The 8,919-nt window shown below is 39.3% G+C and overlaps 1 pseudogene; it reads left to right on the plus strand.

Annotated features, from left to right (window-relative positions):
* Window positions 1-5,955: 5,955 nt before the first annotated feature.
* Window positions 5,956-8,919, plus strand: part of LOC103274847 — a 4,054-nt pseudogene continuing 1,090 nt past the window's right edge.

An 8,919-nucleotide genomic window follows, 5' to 3' on the forward strand; every position in this document is an offset into this window, starting at 1 on the left:
GCAGTGGCTCATGCCTGTTATCCCAGCACTTTGGGAGGCTGGGGGCAGTGGGGGGGTTTGCTTGAGTCTAGGAGTTTGAGACCAGCCTGGGTAATATAAGGAGACCTCATCTCCATTAAAAATAATCATAATAAATAATTTTTTTAAATGAACACAAAGCAGGCAGTGACATCACTTGACAGTTGTAGGTTGTCAGGTGGCATCTGGAGCCTCATTTTTCAAAATATTGTCCCCAGACGCCTATTGTTAGAAATGCAGAATACCAGGCCCTCCTGAGACCTGCTAATTCAGAATATGCTTTATAGCAAGATTCTCCAGTGATTCACATGCAAAATAAAGCCTGTGGGACACTTACGTAGATAGTTCAAGATGCCATCAAAATGGAAATAATATATATTTTCTCAGAGAAAATTCTCAGGCGCCCAAGAATACATTTCCCATGTCTTCTTAGATACCCAAGAATACATCTCCACGATTCAAGGACCACAGGTCAAGAAATACTGTTCTAGGATAACCTGTACATGCCCATTTATCCTAAACTGATAAACCTTTAAAAATAATGTATGGGGAGTGTCTTAGTCAGCTCGGGCTGCTATAATAAGCTATAAACTGGAACACATACAGTTTATAGTTTATCAACTGGAATACTTCCCACGGTGTCTTCATATAATGGAAGGGCCGAGGGAGAGCTCCGTGGTATCTTTCATAAGGACACTAATCTTATTCATGAGGGCACCACCCTCATGACCTAATCATTTCCCAGAGGCCTGAGCATCTAAAGCCATCCCAAGGGGGGTTAGGTCCAACAATTGAAATTTGGGGGTCACAAACATTTAGGGGTACATAGTCCATTAGTTAAGTAAAATACTTATGTTTATATACTTATATTATGTAGATTATATTTATATATTATATAATATTATATTTACATATAAATATATATATATATATATATATTTTTGAGTTGGAGTCTCACTCTATCACCCAGACTAGAGTGCAGTGGCTGCTCCCTGCCACCGCAGCCTCGACCTGCTGGGCTCCGGCGATCCTTCCGCCTCAACCTTCCAAGTAGCTGGAACCACAGGTACATGCTACCACGCCCAGCTAATATATTTACATATAAATATTTCTAGTACACTGTGGAAAGGAGACCTTTATATAAGTCAGAAGTGTGTTTCCTTTTGTGCTGAATGCTTTATTATAGGGGAAAAGGGAGAGAAAAATGCAAACTCTTATTAGTCTTATTTTGTATGCCTTATGCAAACACTTGGGGCACATACATGCATGTGGCCTAATTGATATTTTTAATCACATCATCAGAGTGCATCAAAATAAAAATGAGTGTATCAGAAGGGTTACTGACTCAAATGGCTTTGCACTGCAAAGTCACAATAAGTTAGAACAGTCCATAGGGACACATCAGTTTTGTGGGGCATATCAATGTCCCTATAACTCGTCATCTAGTTATATAGGATTTACTCTCTTGATATGGGTTAACTTTACATTTTTGCTATTCACACTTATTCCAAAAAAACCCGGAATCTATTTATTAAAAATTGTGTATCTGTGTGTGTAGAGACATCTTCTGTGTGTAGAATTAGTATATACATTTAGAGAGCTGCTTCCAGCATGAGATGGTTATCTAGGGTTACCAGAAATGGCCCAGCATGAACTTTGGGCTGGGCCACATCCCTAAGGGCCCAGCGTCCATGTGGGGCTGGACTGCATTCCTTTAATACGGTTCTTTAGTTATAATTAGTGTAAGTTTTTTCTACTTATAATAGAAACTGAATTCATAGAAAGTATTTTAGAATAGGTCATGCTACATCAGGAAATTATGTTAGTCCAAACATGATCAAACATGATACTATAAGGTTTTATGAGAATACAGCTAGCTTTTGAAATTTCATTGTTCCCACCTTCTACTGTTGAACCCGGGACTCTAATGAGAGAGATAGAGACCACAAAGAGCCAGCTCCGATGCAAACACATGAGGGTCTTTATTCAGGCTCGAGTCTGGGCTCACGCCCGAAGCAGCAGCTTCAGGGACGAGAGCCCTGATTCATAATGGCAAGCAGTTTTTATGCACAATTACAGAGGGAGGGGAAAGAACTTTAAACTTGATTTTACATGATTGGGTAATTTCTCCTAATGGGTACAGGAACACTTGGTATTGGTGGGTGCTGCCCGTGATTGACAGAAACCCACTTAATGGGCCGAGTGGAATGTTAGATAAGTTAGGTCCATGCAGTCCCTGCGTATGAAGTAACCTGAGCCGGCAGGCAAAGGGTTACATTAGCCCTTCAAGTTTCCATCCCAAGGTATGCTTAGGAAAGCTTGTTTGCTTAACATTTACATAACATAACATGGTCATTATGGGACAACAAAAGCCAAACTTAACAAAGTTTTAAATATGAATGCTGCAAACCCATACAGTGAATGTGGGGTAGAAAATCATATACTAATTCTGGGAATTTATAAAATATCACAAGCGTATTATAGCAAGGTGGTTTCTTTTATAAAAGTCTTTGTTCCCTGCAGGTTTACATAGCCACTGCGTGTAAATTATCACTGGGATAAAAACCGGTGATAGAGAGCAGCTGGCGCCTCTGAGTCTGCGGCCACCTTGTAGGAATGTCTGAAAAGGGGGCTTATCGCTTTATCATTTACATCCCGTTGTAAAAGCAGAAGTTAGCCTACTAATTTGGGGCTGACAATGCTTAACCCAAGAGTTCTAAATACAAACACTGCTTACGCCATTATACAATTGGTCACGACCCGGCACCCTACATATGCCTAATTCTACAGAGTCTGAGGTAGGATTTAAAGTACTAAGATTTCATTTGAGGTAGAATTTAAAGTACTAAGATTTCATAAAATACATGAGGTAGGAAATACACAAAATATATAGTAAACGTGAGGTGGGGATATATAAAATATAGTGAACTAAACGCTACTTTTACAGCAAATAAGTTTCTTGGTTTCTTGGGTCTCTCAATAGCATACTCTTAACCTAAATCTATTGTTGTCCTCTCACTACCAATTGTGATTTTGGCTTTAGTACAATTACAGTTTCTGTTTGGGTTTTATTTTAGAAGCTTTATTGCTGATGATCAGCCTTATATATCAGGATTAGGAATTAGAAACTTTTATAGAAATTAAGATAGATACATAGGATCTTAGAATAGCCATTTTGTTAAGAGATCATTATCAATTGTTCCTGGAAATGGCCCAGCGTGATCTTTGGACTGGGCCACATTCTTTAGGAACTGGTCTGACCTATAATTAAGAGTTTTTTATGGTACAGGTAAAGTTAGCACAGAATAGAAAGGTCTTAGGATTTAAGTCAGTCATTAGGTGTTGGGTATGCATAAGTTTTAGAAGTTATTGATTATTAGGATTTTATGATATTAAAACTGTTGTGCTGCTTTTGAGGAACATAAACCAAGCACAAGGAACAGTGAGATAATTTTGGGATTATCCCTCCTCATGCTTGGGGAAAACGCCTGGTAGACAGGGACGCCCCCGACCCACCTGGCTTTGTGTTCATGTAAAACTCTTGTGATTTGGTTAAGATTGTCCTTTCTCATGCTAAGGAAAACACCTGGTGGGTGAGGACACCCTCCACACACCTGGCTTTGTGTTCATGTACACTCTTGTGATTTGATTGGGGTTGTCCTTCCTCATTCCTAAGGAAACGCCTGGTGGGTGGGGGACGCCCCTCACCTACCTGGCTTTGAAAGTCTTGTGATTTGACATGTGAAAATTTGGGATAAAAGACTCACATTTGTTCCCAATAAACAGCTTCTGCTTATTTCACTGAACAGTTGTCCACTTTCTTTCTTTCTCTTTATATCTATCCTTCCATCATTTTTTCAATATCTATCCCTACTACAGAATTGGCTTCTGCACTAGACAGAGTCCAGTCTCTTTCTTTCTCCTTATTTCTCCAGAATATTCGCCGACGCTGCCCCACCTTCCAGGGACCCTCTAAATCTCTTTTGGGGGGTTGGCCCCCATATAATCCCACCTGCTCCCCCTCTGAGTGGTTATAACTTTTGGAATTACAAGTTTCATGACTTGTGCGATCCCTGCCCAATGCATGATGGCCTAGGCCTTGTAAATCCCTTTACTCTAGGCAAGCTTGATTTCCGCTATGAGATACCTCTGATCCCTGCAAGCCTGTTTCTGAAAAGATGAAGTCGGTAAAGTTAATTTTACCTAAAGTGTGCATTCCTCCAAAAGCATAGCTTCTACTTTCTCATCATTGTGCCAGGGTTTAAGAACAAGATGACAAATGGCTTCCCACTCTCCGTCTGTCCTTTCACTGACATATCAGGATAAAGAGCTTCTCCTATGAGGTCCCTTTCGCAGTAGGACTCATCACAGCCTTTGGCAGAATATTCTCATTCCCTGTAGACTACCAGCTCCTTGCAGAATGTATCCATGTTCTTCTTCATTCTGAAATATCTGTAAAACTTATAATAGCCTGTAATAGCTTGCTTCCTTTGGTTAAAAATCTTCCATCTTAGCTGCCAGCCCACCCAGATGCAACCCCCCTGCGTGTGACCTTCTGTACTCACAAGCCCCTATCCTTGTTTCACCCCCTTGTTCCCCTGGTGTTTGAAAATTCCTTAACTACAAGTTCCTTTTTTCTTTTTTTTTTCCTCCAATTTAATTCTAATGGTGTCTTTACTTAACTGAAATCAGATGTGCGCCAAGTAATTGTTCCCTTTTGTTTTTAGTTCCCGGTTCTCTCACCCCCCTGCTAGTAGCCCACTTGTGGTTGTTGCCTTTATAAGCCTTTTGCTTGCTTTATTCAGGTTCGAGAGCATTTGGAGACATGAGTCCCCTCTCAACCACTGGCCGTTAAAGGACTCAAGAATTCGACTCTCAGTGTGTGGCAATTCCTTTCTCGCACTCCAGTTATAACAATTCTCGCTAAAGTGCAAAGTGCATACTAGTCACTGAGCAAACATTTGTTATCCAAAGTGGCCCACACAAGAATACGGGCAAATGCTTCTCATATGTATGTCATATGTATCTCTATGTATGAAAGATCTCTTCTCATACGTACTGAATTACACTGAATAATCTAGTATACACTCCCTTCTTTATAGCATGCTAAATAAAAGAATTTTGGCTGATAGGGCATAGATTCCAGCCAATATCTTCAAGACATGATATATCATGTAGCCAAGATAACTCAAAAATAACCTTCTGGAGTTAACATAACCTTGCCCCATAAAATTTTCCTTACAAGCAGAAAATTCACTTGAGCGGTTTATAAATGTCCTGAATATGTCAGACGATTTCCCTGTGGAGCATTTCCTCTGTAATCAATTTAAGAAGGAAGACAACTTGAGATTTTAATATTAATAAAGCAAATTGACTTATAAAAGGGGTACAGCATTCTTGAAACTGCAGTGGTTGATGGCTCAGGCAAGAGGCAGTATCCAGACAGGCATGCCATTTAATAAAATTTGAGGTTAAAAAACGCAGTATTGCTGTTATGGGTATAGCTTCCTCTTGAATAAAAAGTGTCAAGATAGGTTTGAAATTAGTGTCGTTTTAGCCGGAGACCATTTGATTATGGTTCCTTTCGCCACAAGATGAGTTCTTAAGCCACAAGAACTACTGGCATCACACAGCTGTGCACACCCCTAACATCATCAAGTGGAGAGCGTTCGGATGTTCACCATGACACACACACAGCCTGAAGTGTCAGAAACTACTGGACACCGCAGAAAACCTCTTTATGTTGTTGAGTCCAATAACACTTAATGCCTTTACTAATAGAGAATAAAGTAGTTTAGAATTGCTGTCCTTAGGGGAGAAATGCAGAACAGAAATTGAATAACCTCGCCCAGCTTTTGATTGGCCTCCAGAATGTTCTCATCCCTTTAAAACTTTGCAGAGTTCACCCCAGCAATATAGAGCCAGAAGCCAAAAAGATAGCACAAGATATTCTGAATTTCCATTTTTTTCCACTCACGCATTTCCATTTTTTTTTTTTTTTAGAAAGCAGGATTTATTGAGAGAACAGAAAGGCTCCCACAGTGGGAGGGGACCCGAAGGGGTTGCCCACTCATGCATAATTATAACTAAGTCATATAGAAATAATACTCTATCCTTGATATGGAATAAACAGAGGATAAACGCATAGAAAGCCATTACTGAAATATGATACACATCTGCATTTTGGGGAAAGGCGATCTCTGTGCAACAGGAAGAAATTCCATAGGTAACAGAAATTCTGAACTAAAGGGGCTTAATTAGCCAAATAGCTGAGCCTTCACTATAGAAGCACCACAAAACCACTATTGATATGTTTAGGAATGTCGGAGGTACTCCCATTGGAAAGGAATTGGTAAAATGGAATTGAGATATTTTAAACCCACAGTGTTAAGATTTTGTTTTTAAGGTAGATTTAGAGGTTCCATTCTTGAAATTTGAAAGTCATGATTAGCCATCTCTTCTTTAAGCTACATAGACTGTGATTGAACAGTCTCTCCCCTCAAAAAGAATCAATTTGGAAAACAATATAAATTAGCAGGCATTTGTTTATAGAGCGGATCATGGCATAATAATCAGAAATCTCTGTTCAACATACTCTTAGTGCAGCAAACTGTGAAGTCTTCTGAGACCAGAAACTCTGTTTTCTAGCAAGAAATGGACATATTTGATACATAATTGGACTTTTTCTGTCAGCTCTTGAGAAGACATTCCAATGAGACATCACTTTCATATTTGTTAATGTGAGAAAGATCCATGTCAAACTATCAAGGAGTCAAGCTGCATATGTTACCAGTCAAAACTAATTATTTCTCTTTGACAAATTATGCTTTATTGACTTTTGTGGATGCTTAACCAAATCAACACAACACACTCCGACCAGAATCTCATCCGTGAATTTTGTATGCTCCTTTCTCATTTGTTATAAATTCATTGTAACCTTTGGACCATTAGACAGTTCATAAATATTACACAGAAAATATGACAGTTGGGTAGCCTGGTTGATGCACTCCTCTTATCATAGCCAGTCTTAGCATCTTCCCTTTCTTTCTCCATGAGCATGGCTTCTAATTGCATGGAAACAAGTACAGTATGCTTCTAGTAATAATAGGTAAAGGAATGCCTGAACATACGACACATACTATGCTTACTCATCAAAGGTTCGCTTGTTAGGAGACATGGATTTTTTTCTTGCAGTTAAAAACCATCATTCTACATTGTTTCCCTTTACAGTGTTGTTCTAAATTTCATAGCACAGAACGACGCATGCAGAAAAACTAATATAATATTTTAATACCTAAAGCAATTGAAAGCACAAAATGATGAGTTGGAAAAATTATATTCTCGTTAAAATATCTTCATATACATCTTTTACCTTTTGAAATCATTTAAAGGCCCCAGAAGCAATGTTTCTATGATCCTCAAATGATAAATAAACAACCAAGATGCATTCCAAACATCAGTGGTCATACATTTCTCTCAGGCAAACGATCTCCAGTGAAAACCCTGGGCTTATCCTTACAGACCTTGAGTGGAATTAAATATTTTAGATAGAATAATCTGTTTTGAGCACACACTTAAGCATGATACTTTACAGTCTTCTAAAAACTTGTCTTCACTTTAATTCCAGTATCCACTGTTTGAGTTTTATTGTGAAAAATGCTTCGCTGGTTGTCTGTACGAGCCAAAGCAGCTGAATGAAATAACTAACATTATTCATTAGATAAAGCTTGAGGACACGCACATTTAAGACATCTTTCAGAGGAACAAAATGGGATTTTATTATTATTATGAGTAATACAATAACTGTTAGTAATAAATGTACAGGCATATCTTATCTTATTGTGCTATGTCTCATAGTAATTCGGAGATACTGCATTTTTTATAACTTAAAGGGCTGTGGCAACCTGTGTCCAGTAAGACTACTGGCGCCATATTCCCATCATTGCTCAGTTCATGTCTCTGTGCCACATTTTGTTAATTCTCACAATATTTCAGAACTTTTCATTATTATATCTGGTATGATGATCTGTGTCAGTCATCTTTGATGTTACCATTGTTTCTGGACACCAAGAACCATACCTCTATGACAGCCAACTTAATCAATACATGTCTCTTCTGACTGCTCCACAGACCAGCCGATCCCATCTTTTTCCCTCTCCTTGGGCCTCCTTACCCCCCCAGACACAACAATATTTAAATTAGGCCAACTAATAGCCCTACAATTACCTCTAAGTGTCCAAGTGAAAGGAAGAGCCACACGTCTCTCTCTTTAAATCAAAATCTAGAAACGATTAAGCTTAGTGAGGAAAGAATGTTCAAAGCTGAGATACACCTCAAGTCAGCCCTCCAGTGCCAGTTCCACAAGTTGTGAATACAAAGGAAAAGTTCTTGAGGGAAATTAAAAGTGCGACTCCAGTGAACAATGAATGCTGAGAAAGACAAGCAGCCTTGGAGTAGTGGGCCACGCAGCCTCTGACCCTAATTTCTCTGCGCACCAGAAGAACCACACCCATATGACAGTCAATTTAATCAATAAACGTATCTGTTTCCGTGTCCAGCACAGCCATGGCTCGTGGTCCCAAGAAGCATCCGAGGTGGGCAGCAGCTCCAAAGCCTTGGATGTTGGATAAATTGACCAGCGTGCTTGCTTCTTGTCCATTCGCTGGTCCTCACAAGCTGAGAGAGTGTCTCCTCTCATCATTTTCCTAAGAAACAGACTCAAGTGGTGCTCTGACTGGAGATGAAGTAAAAAAGATCTGCATGCAGCAGTTCATTAAGATCAATGGCATGGAACCAACCGTGTTGCCCATCGAAGCTGGACTGCATTAAAAAAATGTGGTACATATACACAATGGAATATTATGCAGCCATAAAGAAGGACAAACATATGGCCTTTGCAGC

Source organism: Carlito syrichta, unplaced genomic scaffold (genome assembly GCF_000164805.1).
Source record: "Carlito syrichta isolate Samal-C Ts95f unplaced genomic scaffold, Tarsius_syrichta-2.0.1 Scaffold315057, whole genome shotgun sequence".
Taxonomy (NCBI): domain Eukaryota; kingdom Metazoa; phylum Chordata; class Mammalia; order Primates; family Tarsiidae; genus Carlito; species Carlito syrichta.